The 16,302-nt window shown below is 46.3% G+C and overlaps 2 long non-coding RNA genes across 2 annotated transcripts in view; both read right to left on the bottom strand.

Moving 5' to 3' along the window:
- Nucleotides 1–7,696, bottom strand: part of LOC143826267 (uncharacterized) — a 41,140-nt gene extending 33,444 nt beyond the window's left edge. The window contains exons 1-2 of the long non-coding RNA XR_013227038.1: nucleotides 6,429–7,696; nucleotides 5,880–6,109 (exon numbers count right to left, since the gene is read on the bottom strand). This is a non-coding gene — a long non-coding RNA (uncharacterized LOC143826267). The remainder of the gene's footprint in view (nucleotides 1–5,879; nucleotides 6,110–6,428) is intronic.
- Nucleotides 7,697–9,805: 2,109 nt separating this feature from the next.
- Nucleotides 9,806–15,972, bottom strand: LOC143825074 (uncharacterized). Its single transcript, XR_013226940.1, has 3 exons — nucleotides 15,722–15,972; nucleotides 15,031–15,168; nucleotides 9,806–9,859 (listed from the first exon to the last, which is right to left on the bottom strand). It is a non-coding gene; the product is annotated as an uncharacterized LOC143825074 (long non-coding RNA).
- Nucleotides 15,973–16,302: the final 330 nt, after the last annotated feature.

Raw genomic sequence — 16,302 nt, 5'->3', positions numbered from 1 at the left:
TTCAGCTAGGAGAATGTGTGTGTGTGTGTGTATTTGTATGGATGAATCTGTTTCTTTCTTGAGTATACTTGACTCTTACGAAAATAAAGGAAAATAAAAATAAAATTTAAACATCAATCCCTATTAAAGGTAGGCCAGCTCATGGAGCCAACCTAAAGTGGTGGGAAATTATGGCCCCAGAATACCAGGGCCACACTGATCACCTCAAATTAATCCACACAAAGTCCTCTAACTAACTAAAATTGATTGCCCCTTGATTAATTCATGCAAGTTGGCTATTGATAAACTGAATCACTACAAAATGATTTCCCCTAGTTAATTTATATCGTTGCCACCAATTAATTAATATTGATTACATTTTTGATTAATTCTATCCAACTCGGCCACCCTAACCTACTCAAATTGACTACCCCTAGTTAAGTCAATTTGATCCCACCAATGAAACCAAACACACCCCAAGCAACCCAAGAGACACCCCACACACAATGTAGACTTAACATACAATCAAAACATCCTGAGATGTTTACTAGTGGTCAGGGCCATCCCACCAAAAACACACCAAAATGAACCTGAAACCAATCCACACACCAAGCAAGAAACCAGGGCCTGAGAAAGTGCCCTAGTACAGGGGTAGTCAACCTGTGGTCCTCCAGATGTCCATGGACTACAGGGGCTCATGGGAATTGTAGTCCATGGACATCTGGAGGACCACAGGTTGACTACCCCTGCCCTAGTAAACAAGAAGACCCACAAGGAAATAGAGTGATCAAAATCTAAAGCAACTAACAACTATAAAATATGGGCATCTCACACACATCGGCTATAACAGAGGGAGTGATAACAACAGGGGGACCAAGGGGGTCAGGGATCCCAAGATTGAGGGGAAGAGTCAATGGAGGGAGAAGGTGGGACAAGATAAGAGATCCAAGATACAGATGCTTGGACCCCTTCCAACCTCCATCCCATCCCTCGGGACACTAGGATGGAGACAAAACTGAACAAGCCACCTCCAACCCTGATGCTGAGCAATGCCAGGTCGATTAATAACAAGACCCATGCCTAGAAAAATTTCCTTGGAACGAACAGATGGACTCTGGCATTATACCCTGTGTAGGTCCCTCCCCTCCCTAAAACCCACCTTCCACAAGCTCCACCCCAAAATTCTCCAGGTAGTTCCTAACTCTGGTAAACTTAGGTGACCCCGGCAATTGGATTTTGAGGTACATGAGGTGCAGAAGCAGTTTGCTGTTGTGTTCCTCAGCAGAATCGTCTTTGGCGGCCCCAAACACAAGTACCAACCCTGCACAGCTTACAAAATCTGATGAAATCAGACTATACCAGTAGCTCCAACCTTTTTAGCCAGTGTGCACCTTTGGATAGCTTAGCAGGCCAGACCCCAAGATGGTTCCTGTTGCGTACCTTTATTCACACAGTGCAAATCTCTCAGCTTCACGGGCAAGAATGCCCTCTGTAGTTTAAACTTTAAGGCATAGCCGAAATCTCCCCTCTCCCATGTCTGAGGTAAGGAACGAAAACCTGAGAAGGAGCTGACTTAACTGATCAAATAAGTAGGCTAAACTAATTACCTATGCAAATTCCCTCACAGTGCTGAGGGATCAGGAAATAGGAAAATGCAGCTTTATTATACGTAATTGAATAGAACGCTGGGGCCATTCCTCATTTTTCCCTGAGGGAAGCCTCAAGACTTTTCCTCACAATACTCTCCCCCCCTTCCCCCCTCATCTGGAAGGGATCGCAGTGGGGGGAGCTAATGCACCTTTTTGTCTCCCTCTGTGCAAATTAATTTAAAATAAATTAAAGCTTACGGAACACAGACAACACCTGGTTTTTAATTTTGTTTTCCAAGTGGCTAATGCTATTTTGTGCGGCTGGGGATTCCTAGCAGCCAAAATACAGGAGATCATAAGTTCTTCATAAGGTTTTATGGTCAGGATTAAAGAAAAGCCAGGGGAAACACCCACCAGAGAACTTTCATTCCCCATCGAGCTCAAAAGCAACACTGAAAGATTACATTGCGATCTGGCGCTCAAATAAAACTTTGCACTCAATTGGGGTGTTCTGTGAGAGGTGTAATATCAATGTATGAACCAAGAGCTCAGGGCTTAAAACACTGATCCCCCAATGGGGGATCCCCAACACCGTTTGACTCTTATGGCAGGAAGAGTCCTGCCCTCAGGCCCAGTTCTCCACCCTCAACAAACTGAGAAGTAGAAGAGGGGAAATGGCTGGAAAATGGTCTCCATAGTTTTGCTTTAGGAACTTCCACATATCTCTATGGTCTTTACCACAGTGATTAGTGGAAGTCCTACAGCATTACACAGAAATAGCATTGTATCATACTCAGCACTCCCCAAGAACTGCCTTCAAAATCTCCCATCAACATCAGACCTATTATGCATTGCAGCAGCCACACCAGGCCACCTCTGGTTTCTTGCAGTGGGGCAACATGCCCCACTGCTTCTTGTGTACAAACAGGGGAAGATTTCCCCTGCCAAATACGATCTGCCTCAGATTTTTGCGTGCATTCACGTAGCCAGGGTGCAAAGGTTCCGCAGCATTTCATTGCCCCAGCAGGTGGGTTACTTTCACAAAGGTGGGACTGAATCACATTGCAAGTTTTAATTAGCCCTGCTACCATGCAAGCACCAGCCCGGCCTCCCCCCCCCCCCATGTGGAATTGGTCTCCAGATCGCAGTCCTGGCATTCCTTGGTGGTGTCTCATCCAAAGACAGACCAAAGTCACACCTGCTTAGCTTCTGAGACCTTATAAGCCTATCCAGGTCGGGGCAATATATATTATACACACACAGAAACACACCATATATGCATGTCTGATATGCATTTAATGGTGGTTCTATGAGAATGGTCAGTGAATCCAGTGGTCCAAATGAAAATCTCAGGATAACATAAATTTAGCTTTTCTGGTGGAGGGCGAATGCTCAGTGGTAGAGCATATGCATTGCCTACGGAAGGTCCCAGGTTCGCTTCACTGCATCTCCAATTGTAAAGAGTTGCTTCCAGTCTGTGTAGACAACTGCTGAGGCTGAAGGACGACCAGTGGTCTGACTAAGCCACTTTCACATTTGCCATAACTCCACCAAGGCTGGTCCCAAGCCCGGATGCAAAAGGAGGAGGGTGGTCACTCTGCTGAGGTGACCAGAACTGGGAAACCAGGCAAGAAACCACATGGAAATCCGAATAAGTGAAATAGAGAATGCTACTGGGGCAGCCGATGCGCCATCAATAAGAAACCAGGGTGCTGGTGAGAAGTGGACTATTGGCTAAAAAATTAGATTTATGGCACCAAAATCAGAAATTTTGTATCACCATCTGGAATGTACGAACTGGTCATCATTTTGGACAAAAGGAAATCATAGCTATGGAACTGTTAAAATGTGACATTTCAATTGCCAAACTACCTGAACTGTGCCTCACTGGATCTGGAATGCTGAGCCCCAAATCACCAATTGATGAAACAATTCCGTTATTTTACTCCAGGGGAGAAAAGCAAGAAGCTGGAGTTGGCTTCCTGGTGGACAGACAGGCTGCTAGGAGCATAATTGCCTTCCAACCAATATCAGATCAACTGGCAGTCCTCACCATCAACGGGACAATCAAGACCCACATCCTATACACCTATGCCCCTACTGAAACCAGCACAGATGCTAAGGACAGCTTTTATGTCCAGCTCCAAGATGCACTCAATTCAATACCATAGACATGGTATGTCTGTCCTGGCTGGAGATTTCAATGCCCATATTGGTACTGACAGGTCCTGATGGGAGGAAATAATGTGCAGATTTGGCCATGGGGAGATAAATGCCAATGGACTCATGCCTTTTGCCACATCAAATTATTTCATCATTCGGAACAGGCACTTTTGACATCCTGCAAAAACCAACTAACATGAAGGAAACCAACAGGGAAGGACTCAGCAATACCACACTATATCCCGGTCAACTCCAGGTTCCATTCATCACTCAAAGACATCCAGGCCATGAGAGGACCTGACTGCGGATCTGATCATGACCTTGTGCGAGCCAAGGTACAACTGGGACTACAACGAGCAAAGTGCAGCAAGGCACATGCACCAGCCGAAATGAACTGGGCATGCCTGAGAGGGCTTGCACTCAGCCAAAAATTTCAAATTGCTTTAGCAAATAAATTTGCCTTTCTTGAACTATCAGATTATGTGGATATAGATGAAAAGGAGCTCTCCGAAAGCATCCTAGAATGTGCCACCTCTTTATGTCTACCCATCCAACGCCAAAAACAACCATGGATGTCAGACAAATGTATAGACCTCGTAGAAAAACGCAAACAAGCCAAACATGTTGACTTTGAGCAGAACCGAAGACTGACCAAAGAGGTTAGACAGAAGATGGAAGAGGAGCAAAAAGCCTACTGGAACAATATTGCAACAGACCTGGAAGAAGCTGCATCCAGGCATGAATACAGGGCCCTATATCAGACCCTCCAACGACTAAGTGGTAAAAATGGTCATATTAAGAAAGAAGATGATACTTTTGTGAGATATGCTACCGAATGCCTGTAGGGATGGAAAGAATTCTTTAACCAGCTATACAACCAGGATGCACCTCAGGGACCACCACCAGAACCACCACTTATTGACTTACAGAAAATATACTCATCAGCAGTGAGCCAACTATCAATGAACTAAAAAGCTCAATAAAATCATTGAAGAATGGAAAGGCACCTGGAGCAGGCCAAGTTACTGCTGAAATGATTAAAGGTGGGGGAGACATTTTCCTACAGCAGCTCCATACCCTCTTAACACTCATATGGCACTCAGAATGCATTCCATCAACATGGAAGAAAGCCATCATAGTGTCAATCCTGAAGAAAGGTGACAACCGAGAATGTAAGAATTACCGTGGCATTAGCCTCTTGTCAGCTATTAGCAAAGTATTCATGAAGATCATACAAGGCTATGGGAACGTCGCAAACAGACTAGTAGAGAAGACCAAGCAGGATTTATGCCCCATCGGGGCTGTATTGATCAAATGTTCACCATCCATCAAATAGCGGAGGAAAGAATTAGGTGCGGAAAGAGAACCGTCATCGTCTTTATTGACTTCAAATCCGCTTTTGACCGTGTCCACTGGCCTTCTCTATGGAAGGTACTAGAAACTGAAAATGTGCCCGTCAAAATAATCACACTTCTCTAAACAGCATATGATGGTTCAACAAACCAACTGCAAATTCGAATTGAGCTACCAGAAGTGTTCACCATCCAGACTGAAATGTGCCAAGGAGATGGGGCCTCTCCCCTAATTTTTAACATCGTAGTTGATGCCATTATGAGAAAAGCATTCAAGAATAGATGTGGAGTTCAGTATGACCAAAACAACTTCCTGACTGATGTAATATTTGCAGATGATAGTGCCATATTTACCTATACAGATGCAGAGGCTACTAACATCCTCTATTGCAGGGGTAGTCAAACTGCGGCCCTCCAGATGTCCATGGACTACAATTCCCAGGAGCCCCCTGCCATTTGCTGGCAGGGGGCTCCTGGGAATTGTAGTCCATGGACATCTGGAGGGCCGCAGTTTGACTACCCCTGCTCTATTGTCTGCATTGCCCAATGTCATCGCTTTAGTCTTATACCCACAGTTAAAGGGCATGAAAGCCTGGGAATAAACCAGATTTGTCACAAATAAGGAGTTTTGTTTTGGACACCTGAATACTTCCCTGGGCTGAATTCAGCTCACTATTCCACCAGAAACATCTGTCTCAAAAAGCTCACCTCTTCTTTTTTCCCAGGCACCTGGCCAGAGGCAAACTAAACCATGGAGTGCCAGATAATCAGATTTGCCACTATTCCATTGGCTTACTTTGAACACAGTCACTGTGGGAGGCGCGGACTCCGTGGCCTTTCATGTTCACCCTTTCAAGCCTGCGCTGCTATCGGCTACCTTGAAAGAAAGGAAACTGGACCGGAACCAAAGTCGACAGGATTTCAAAGTTCTGACCGAGTTCCAAGAATGAGCCAAAAGATTTGTTCTGGAATGGGATTTATGCACAAAAATCAACCAAAGCTGCAGACCAGCTGTGCAGAACAGGGCTGCAAAGAAAAAAGAGAAGGGAAAGAATCAGGATTCAAGGGTTATACAATGAAGTAGGCAGCACTCTCCCTTCCTTTATCAACCCCTCTTTTCACAGCAGACAATGTGGAGCCAAGACATGAAATAATCCCCGGCACCCTGAAATAATGCTCTTTCCCTGGTGCCATGTGGGAAGGGCCAGCTGCGACATCTCAGCCATAACTCTCACATCCCACCGTTTACACTTCCATGCCAAAGATTTAGCAGCACACATTCCATTTGGGCCAGGGCTGAAATTTTATGACTCTACATTGTCGACAGCTATCAGAAAAAGCTCACCCAGATATGAAGATTCTTTCACTCGGCTACCTCTGGGAACGTACCAAGCAAAGTTAAAAACCTCCAACTACCTGTGCGGAAAGAGAATTAAACCAGAACATAATTGACCAATTTTTGCTGGCAACTTTCTCTGATGAATTTGAAGCCATGTGGGGAACAACGTTGTTTGGAAGGGGCAGTTGTGACTGGAGAAACAGCAGGTAGGGGAAAGAATACATATTCCTTTTCCCAAATTGCTCTGGTCTCAATTACTCCTTCACTCAACCTCAGGGCTTGACCGGGATTGCCAGTTCTAGGCTGAGAAATACCTGGAGACTTGGGGGTGGAGGGTGGGGTTTGTGGAGGGGAGGGTTCAGTGGAGTATAATACCACAGAGTTCATCCAGTCTAGCACTCTGTGTCACACAGTGGCCAAAAAACCCAGCTGCCACCAGCAGGGCCAGAACGCCAGCAACCCTCCCATTGTCCCCCCCCCCAAAATATCGGTTCCACTATTTATTTCAGGTAAGGCCTTGGAGGAAGAGCGCGTCTCATGGCTAAAGTGCCACTCAGCACTTAACACCCACTCAGGGCAGCTGTCCCGCCCCTGAGTGCCTCCTCCTCCAACCAGCTTGTTTGGCTGTCCAACATCCAGCCAATCGCCTTCCATCTTCCACCCCTGACCACCCCCTCCTCCTTCTACTTCCCTCTGAGGCTTGGAGGCTGCAGATCCCTGCCACGTGAGAGCTGCCCCTGCTGGTGAGTTCCATAACAGCTGCCCGCAGCCTTTCCAGGTCCTGGGGGAAGGGGGAGGCCGTCCGCAAAGTTCTTCCACTCCAACCCCTAATCTAGCACCCATTGTATTCCTGAATGCAACAGGCTTGGCCCCTAGTCAAGAATAAAGAACATCGCTGCCCCAGGCACAGTGTTCCATCTATATTTTGTGCCTAATAGCCTCTGCTCTATGTGTTTATCCAATCTACTCTTGAGAGCCAGGGTAGTGCCAGGTTAGAATTGAAAAATAAGATGTTGTTTTTGGCAGTCTTTCTGTGATGCATAATACACCCTGCTCTCAGTCAACTGAGATTCACAAAGTCAAGCTTTCATTACCCAGTAAGGACAATGAGCTCCAACAATTCTGCATGTTAGCAGGGCACAGCAGGGGGATTACAGGACACAACTGCCAAGCAGTCTTCCATTCTCTTACCTTGTTTATAGTGTGTGCTAATGGTAGTTCTCTTAATTCACTAACCACAGCTTCTTTTAAAAGCCCCAGCACTCAGAGAAGCTAAGGACGAGCAGACGGAAAGTACAAGCAAATAAACAGGCTAAACCCAGTCTTTGTACATTTAGAAGTTTGGACCATGGGTTGGTCCAAATGTAATCCCTGGTCTGATGTGACATCTGAAATTTTATTTGTTTGTTTGTTTGGGCATAGACCTCCCTGCAGAAGTAGAGAGGCTGCAATCCGCCTTCCTTCGGCGTTTATTGGGCCTCCCCAAATGCATTTCTGCCCTCACAATATACTTGGTCACCCAACTGGCCACTCTAGCCTGGCTCCGTATCTTTAAATACTGGCTCCGCCTGAACTTTAGAGTCCAAGCTGGGAGTTCAGTTTACCTTATGCTGTCTGATAAGTGCTGTCTGATATCACCCTAGCTCTTGAAGATTAACAACAAGCTATAGGCCTGTCTACTGAGCTATTAAGAGCCTCTTGTGGCGCAGAGTGGTAAGGCAGCTGTCTGAAAGCTTTGCCCATGAGGCTGGGAGTTCGATCCCAGCAGCCGGCTCAAGGTTGACTCAGCCTTCCATCCTTCCGAGGTCGGTAAAATGAGTACCCAGCTTGCTGGGGGGTAAACGGTCATGACTGGGGAAGGCACTGGCAAACCACCCCGTATTGAGTCTGCCATGAAAACGCTGGAGGGCGTCACCCCAAGGGTCAGACATGACTCGGTGCTTGCACAGGGGATACCTTTACCTTTACCTTTACTGAGCTATTAGAAAACCTTGAAGAGACCCAAGCATACAATATAATCAGGCAACAAATTCTGTATATCGACCATCAGAACATTATCACTGGAGCACGTAGAACGTGCTCTCCCATCTTTTTTGAAATCTATACCCCAGCAAGAAGGATCCCGGAGTACTTTACATCTTTAAAAACGTTTTAGAATCATAGAGTTGGAAGGTACCTCATGGGTCATCTAGTCCAACCCCCTGCACTATGCAGGACACTCACATCCCTATTGCTCATCTGCTGTAACCTGCCACCCCTTTGCCTTCACAGAATCAGCCTCTCTGTCAGATGGCTATCTAGCCTCTGCTTAAAAATTTCCAAAGATGGAGAACCCACCACCTCCCAAAGCGACTCCCTTCTTCCCTGAAGCAACTTTTTATGCTAGCAAGGCTGAACCTCCTACCAACAGCAGTGACTAAAGGTTGATATGCTAAAATCCGATATGCCGACAGACTCTGCCCATGCCCTGCAAAGAAGCCCGGACACGTTCTCCTCTTTGGTGAGCAACACAACCATCTCTGAGAACGGTACACATTTCCTCTCGTGGGGGCGAGCAAGATTCACCGTCCTGCAACAATAGTGCCCTTTCTCTTATCGGATCATAACCCTCAAATAACCGAAGACATTGCAAATACCTTCACAGGATTTTCCCCAAGTGATCTGGGATCTGAAACATATAGATGTTTTATTATGATTATGCCAATAAAGGTCTTTGATTTGATTTGAATATTTATTTCTTATATTTATAAATGCATTATATTTATAAATGAGCTAAAGCCTCCATCACACCATCTGAAAGTCTTTCTTGTAAAAAATAAAATCTGTTATCTCCATTATTTGGCCTGCATCCTACAGATACAGCTTCCAGAAAAGACAGGTTCCAACTTTTTAAATCCTGTGTTTAATTAAACAAATGTTGAATGAGGACTATTGCACCTCTAATCAGCCTCAAGCGATCTGTGGAAGATTCGGAGGGGGGGGGGAGTGTTGGAGAACAGAAAGGAAGAACCTTCAGTAACACTTTCAAGCAGCCGTACTTAATCCCTGCTAAAAGAAACAAACAACTGGATCCAACTCGCTTTTCCACTGGTGAAATAGGGAGGAAGGGTCACCACTCTAAAAAGCTTATGGTGGGAATCATTCTACTTGCGTGGCCAAAATCACATCTTGAAGGAAAGCTGTAACCAGGATTGAGACTGACCAAAAATCTGGATGGATCCATTCCCAAATGTATGCAGATATCATGATGACCACCATGTCTTTAAAAAGAAACAGCTAAAATGCAGAATGCAGCCCACATAATGCCTTTTATTGGGATCAACCAAATGAATCATAGAATCGTAGAGTTGGAAGGTACCTCCTGGGTCATCTAGTCCAATCCCCTTAACAGTGTTACAAGCTTTCAAGTGCCTCAGAACTCTTCTTCAAGAAGGATGCTACAAAATAAATAACAGAAAAAGGAAGAAGTTTTAGGACATGCATTGTGCCAGATGTAAGATTCAGAACTGAAGTTTTGGTTAACAAAAGAATAGTACAGGGATGGAAGAACTGTGAGTCCCCAGATGTCCATGGACTACGATTACCATGAGACGCTGCCATGCTGGCAAGGTCTCATGGTAATTGTAGTCCATGGACATCTGCAGAGCCACATTTTCACCACCCCTGGAATAGTAGCTTCTTAGGATCATAGAATCATAGAGTTAGAAGGGACCTCGTGGGTCATCTAGTCCAGGGGTAGTCAACCTGTGCTCCTCCAGATGTTCATGGATTACAATTCCATGTAGTCCATGGAATTGTAGTCCATGAACACCTGGAGGACCACAGGTTGACTACCCCTGATCTAGTCCACTATGCAGGACACTCACAACCATATCGCTCACCCACTGTCACCACCCACCCCCTTGAGCCTTCACAGACTCAGCCTCTCTGTCAAATGGCTATCCAGCCTCTGCTTAAAAATCTCCAAAGATGGAGAACCCACTACCTCCCGAGGAAGCCTGTTCCACTGAGGAACTGCTCTGTCAGGAATTTCTTCCGGATGTTTAGATGGAATTTCTTTTGCATTAATTTCATCCCATTGGTTCTGGTCCATCCTTCCGGGGCAAGAGAGAACAACTCTGCTCATTCTTTGATACACTGCAAATGCCAGGAAGGGGGCTGCTAAGCATGAGTTGAGCAGCACGGGTGTGGGATCTGAATAGGATTCCCCAGTTGAGCTGTTGCCGTCATGGCAGGGGGACCAGATTACATACAAGTGGCAGCATTGAATGTCTCCCAGTGCCTGCTAAAACAGATGTGCATCAGGTTGTTGTGAAATTGTGCATGTGCAAATAATGTGGCTCAACCAATCAGATCTGCAACCCTAAAAGTGTGTGTGTGGGGGGGGGGGTAAACACAGACTGGTAGGGTGGGTTTTTAAAAAATGTGTATATGGCTGACATGCAAGTGATTCAATTGTCTATCACAGCAGCACTACAGAAAGAACCAGGGGAGGGGCAGGGGACTGAACAGGGGCGTATGAGAACGCCTGTGTATGAGACAGCTGATTGTTCGGATTTAATGGGCTGAATCGATCTGCCAAAAAAGCCATGAGCAGGTCAACAAAAATCTGTGCCCTGTCTATGACTGGAAAACAGGGCGTGCGCCAAACCAGTGGGTGTCTGAGCATCCCTGCTTAGACATAAACAGGTGCTGGTCCAGCCAGGAAGACACACAGTGGCAGGATGAGCCCCCAGAATCTGACACATTTCCGTTACAGGCCACATCTCCTTCCAGCTTCCAGACCTCTCTGTATTCATCCGACTCAGAGCTATGACCTTTCTCAGATTCCCTCCCGCTGAACCTCTCAAAGGCAACCCTTTCAAGTTCACGACGCCTTGAGATTCTCCTCGCTTGAGCCTGACTCCCACCCGATTTGTCGAGTTCTCCGGAAGCCCTTTTGGCCGAACTTCCAAAACTCACGAGTCTCAAGTGCAGAAGGTGCCTCTGAGAAGGGGACCCCCCCCCTTTCCCCCTCTTCTCCCTCGCCAAGAGAAGCCTGGGCAGGAAATAGCTGTCAAAACGAGATGGGAGAATTTGTTTTATGGCGGCAGAATGTCCTTCCAAATGAAGAGGAATGATGGAATAGACACTTTGGAAGAACAGGCGTTGGATGTCATGAGCCAGCCAGCCAGCCTTCCCTGAAAGCGGGCTTTAAACTGGTTTCTGGGAAGGAGGTGATAGACTTAATTCTCTGTCAAAAATTGGCCGCTTTGGGGTTGATGCTATTCCAGAAATCGCACCCGCAGCACATTCCCAGCATGCCTGTCTCTATTATCTCCTGGTTTTATTTCCCCAACCGTATCCTCCAAACAGATTCGCCTTTCACTCTGGTGCCTAATCTCTTTATAAGCACCTATGCTTGTTATCATGTTTGGAATCATCAGTGCTGCTGAGATATCAGGTGACTTTCCTTCCCTGACTCTGTGAGTTTCTCATGCATGGATCCAAGACCTCTCCGCAGCTCAGCTGCATGTGCAGCCAGTTCTGGCAGCTGGACCGGGCCTGTGGGACTTGTGGGGTGGATGCTGTGAGCTTCAGCAATCACTGATGCTTAGTAGGCATGAACCAGGGCCAGTCTCTGGATAAGCAGCTCACAGCAGAAATAAGGAACTATTTAAAAGCAGCAGAAATCAGCAGCAGGGGGGGAAACCAAGGTCAAGCACTGCCGGACTGAAGGAAACAAAATGCCCAAGGTGACTAGTCCCTGGTGGAATACCTGAGGGCTTTTCTGCATGGGTTTTTCTGGCCCGTATACTGCTTTGGTTTATCCCCAGTTCCTCATACAGTTCTGGGCCTTTGCTTGGGTTTATTCCCCCCCCCCCCCACACACACACACATATACACACACACACCAGTCTTTCTCTTTTGAGACCATTTCTACTCCAGTCTTTTTCCGGAAGTCCCTCTTCAGTCGTCCTTTTCCTCATGTCTAATGTCTCTGTCCGTTTTCTTTGTCCCACCCACCTCCAACAGACTTTTTGGTGAATGGACTGTTGTTGTCCAACTACTCCCTCTCTCCCTTGCCTTTCCTGTTTGATTGTTTAAAAAAGCCCATAAACTATTGATATATTGCTGGGCCCAGCAAATTGCTTTAATCCCATAAAATTAAGCACAAGAGACCGCAGAAGACCAAATTACTTCAGGCTTCAGACTCAGTTGTAGGCCTACGGAAAACACCCTTTCACGTCTGCAGGTATCAGGTCTTTGGAAAAGATCTTCAGGCGTGAAGCATCAGTGAGTTATTTGTGCATTGAGCATGATGAAAGTGTATGCCCATTTATGGAAGCGGTTTTAAGTTTGGTTTTCAGGGATGGTTTCCAGGAAAGCAAGGCAATTGATCTGTTTTGCATTGTAAAATATAACCATTAAGTGTGAATCATATTTAGTTAAGGAGGATTAAGTTTAATTTTGGATGGCTGGCTGGGGCCTCATCGTCTACGATAACTAGGTTCTGAAACACGTTTTCCTAACCCAGACCAAGTTCCTTCCAAAGGCTTAGTGTGGCGCAGTGGGTAGAAGGCAGGACCAGGGCGTCTTCTGCATGATGGATAAGCTGATGAAAACTCACTAAATACATCGTTGTTTTTCTGATCTCTGCACAGAAGAGTGAATTTACTCCGCAAAACTGATTTTGCTCTGCATGGTGAACTGCCTCTTCGGTGCTTTAAGCAAGCGTTGTTCCTGAAAGATGCTTTTCACTGATTCATTTCTCTCCCCCCTGCCCGAGACGCTCTATTAGTCATGCAGAGAAGCTCCTTTGGTTATGCAGATTAGTGATTGCATTAGAGAACGAAGCGGAGTTGGCAAAACTACAAGGGGCAGGGCTACGAATTGTTTCATACAGAGAGCATTGCAACGTAGTTTTTCAACAGATTATATTCAATATAGAACAACAATTGTAATATGATAAAGCGGTCTAAACTGGTTGTTTTTTAAACTATTTGGCTAGGTGCAGAATACCTCCAGGGAAGACGCCCCCAGCCAGCCTTCAGAATTCTGACAGAGCTTGGTGAATGCAGCCACAAAACAGCTGCTATGGCTCACCTTCAATAACGTAATGAATAACGTAATGAAGATCTGAGTGCTGTGGAGGCAGCTGCTGCTAAAGCAACATTTTAAAAAATTGAACAGCCAATCAAATCTCCAATGTCCAATCAGAAGTCTTTCTGGGGGAAAGCCCTACCCACTTTCTAAAAACAATTGGCAGGCAGCAGGAACGTTGTCTGTGGATATCACATTAGGGACCCCTGGACTAGGACCTAGATCCCGTTGCAAAAAATGAGCCCCTGCTTCAGGCAATGTGGAAATGGGAGGGAACAGAGTCCACATGTCTCACCACCATGCAACCATTGTGCTGGCCACCCCCTGTGGCTTATAGACCTCTCTCTCCCTTTCTCCTTATAGTTCATGCAAATGGGCACGTCCCCATTGGGTTTAATGGGGGTGACGACGGGAGTCTTGAGACTGGAGTGGCAACTTGCAATGCGCAACAGACACAGGCTGTGTGCCCCCACTTGCCACTGACCCTGCACACTGTGTGGTGGAACTGGCATGCACTCTGCATGTGTCGGGCTCCACAGCTGGTGCAGGGGCCAGTGGAGGATACTGACAGGTGGGGCTTTCTTGTGGCGGCAGCAAAGTCGATGTGCTCGACTTCTTCTACCTCCTCCTCGCTGGTCACAACATCCTTACGGTGGCATGCTCACCTGTGGTGCCTCGGGCTCTGGCGCAGGGCCCCAGATCCAGGGCAGTGGCTTTCACACAGCGATCCATGAACCTGGAGGTGCCAGGGATTGAGCCTGGGGCCTTCTGCATGCAAAGCTCAGTGCTCCTTGACCATTAGATCCAAATGCTCTCATTGCAGCTGTACCTTGGTTTGTTGGTGCTAATTCACCCAACCCTTCCCCCCTCTCTCCACCCTGTGCACAGAGAACAGACCCCTGATGGAGGTTTATTTTACCCCCTCCTCCCCCTCCATCGACATGCCAGCCAGAGCTCTTTCCCAAGGATTTCTTGCCTTTGTGTTCTTGCTGCCTTCAATGGCTGCGTTTACTAAATGTATTTTAATGTGCTAACCTTCCACCTCCAGACTAGATGCATATTGATCCAGTGTGGAACCGAGCCAGGAGGCTTCAGATATAACAAATAGCTGCAAGCAATCTCACTTTTTCACTCACTGGGCACGGCCATAATAGTAATTCCTAAAAGCCATTTATGTCCTGTTTAACTGTACACAACAATCTGAAAATGCAATCTACCTTTGGCAATGTAAATGTCATCGTTTGCCAGGCTGAAGGAGGCCCTGGGCTCTCGAAAGGAGCTCTGTGCTTAACAGAACAGCTCAGCTCTTGCAAAGCTATTAGTTATTGGCTTGCATTTCCCCCCTTCTTATGTCAGAAGGCAAATAAGGGCTTTAAGATTATACAAACTGGGGGTTCGGAGCATATATCTCGCAGTCAGTACTGCTTCCAGTAACAGCTCATGTCTTGCAATGCTTGACCTTAGTTCCAGATAACAAAACAAAACACACACTGTAACAACAAGAACATGAGATAAACAGTCTTACCAGCATGAAAATCCAGAGGAAACAAAGCTAATTCAGATTTGGCTGGAAGTGAAGTTCTTGCACAGAATTTCCATCTCAGTCCTGCAGCTCAGGTCTTGCAAAGCTGAGTAGTCAGTGACTATACAAAAATTATATGAGCTAGCAGAGAATAAAGAAAAGTGATAATTTCAGGTAGTGCACAACAAAACTGCGGTGCTGTGTCATGTTTCTTTACCTTTCTTCTCAAGAATACAGCTCAGGAAACTCTACCAATTACTAATTCCTCTTTTCAGTGTGATGATCTGAACATTTCACACCAGCTTGATGTAGTGGTTATGAGCACAGACTTCTAATCTGCCTAGCTGGGTGTGATTCCCCCCTCCTCTCCCACATGCAACCAGCTGGGTGACCTTGGGCTTGCCACAGCACTGATAAAGCTGTTCTCTCAGCCTCACCTTCCTCATAGGGTGTTTGTTGTGGGGAGAGGAAAGGGAAGGCGACTGTAAGCCACTTTGAGACTCCTTCGGGTTAAGAAAAGCGGCATATAAGAACCAGCTCTTCTTCTTCTGAATAATCTTTCATTTTTTTAAAATCCCTGTCCATAGAAAAGTCTCTTGTCAGGGAGAGTCAGACAGAATGTTTCTTCTTGACATTCCTGTTCCTGTGTGGAGCTCTTTGTATAGCGAAACATTCTGATATTTAAAATCCTCACCTGTAGTGGTCCAGCCCAAAGACTGAGGGCCAGGCTGATGTGACAGCCATTGTGGCGTAGTGGTTAAGAGCAGCGACTTCTGGTCTGGAGAACCCAGCTTGTTCCTAACTCCTCCACGTGCAGCCAGCTGGGTGACCTTGAACTAGTCACAGTTCTCTTAGGGCTGTTCTCACAGAGGAAGGGAAGACGACCGAGACACAGGAGGCCTGCGGGGTGACCTTGGCCCAGTCATAGTTCTCTCAAAACTCAGCCTCACCCACCTCACAGGGTTTCTGTTGTGGGGAGAGGAAGGGAAGGCAATTGTAAGCTCCTTTGAAATGCTTTTGGGTAGTGAAAATTGGGATATAAAAAGCAAGTGGTCTTCTTCAGATCCCAGCATGAGACTGATGTGTTAATTTTGCCTAATCAGTTCCCTAGTTCTGCACCTCCATCCAGTCCTACTAGCGTAGAATTCCTCAGTTTGAGATGTCAACGCAGACCACTAGGTAACACTCCCTTCAAGACCCCAGCTGGCGGAGAATGCCAAAAGGGAGTGGGAGAGTGTGGGAGTAGAAAAGAACTTCCATTCCCAGTGAACCAGA

This window comes from Paroedura picta, chromosome 16, assembly GCF_049243985.1.
Source record: "Paroedura picta isolate Pp20150507F chromosome 16, Ppicta_v3.0, whole genome shotgun sequence".
NCBI lineage: Eukaryota > Metazoa > Chordata > Lepidosauria > Squamata > Gekkonidae > Paroedura > Paroedura picta.
Note: the sequence above shows the minus strand (reverse complement) of the source record. Positions and strands in the feature narration are given on the sequence as shown.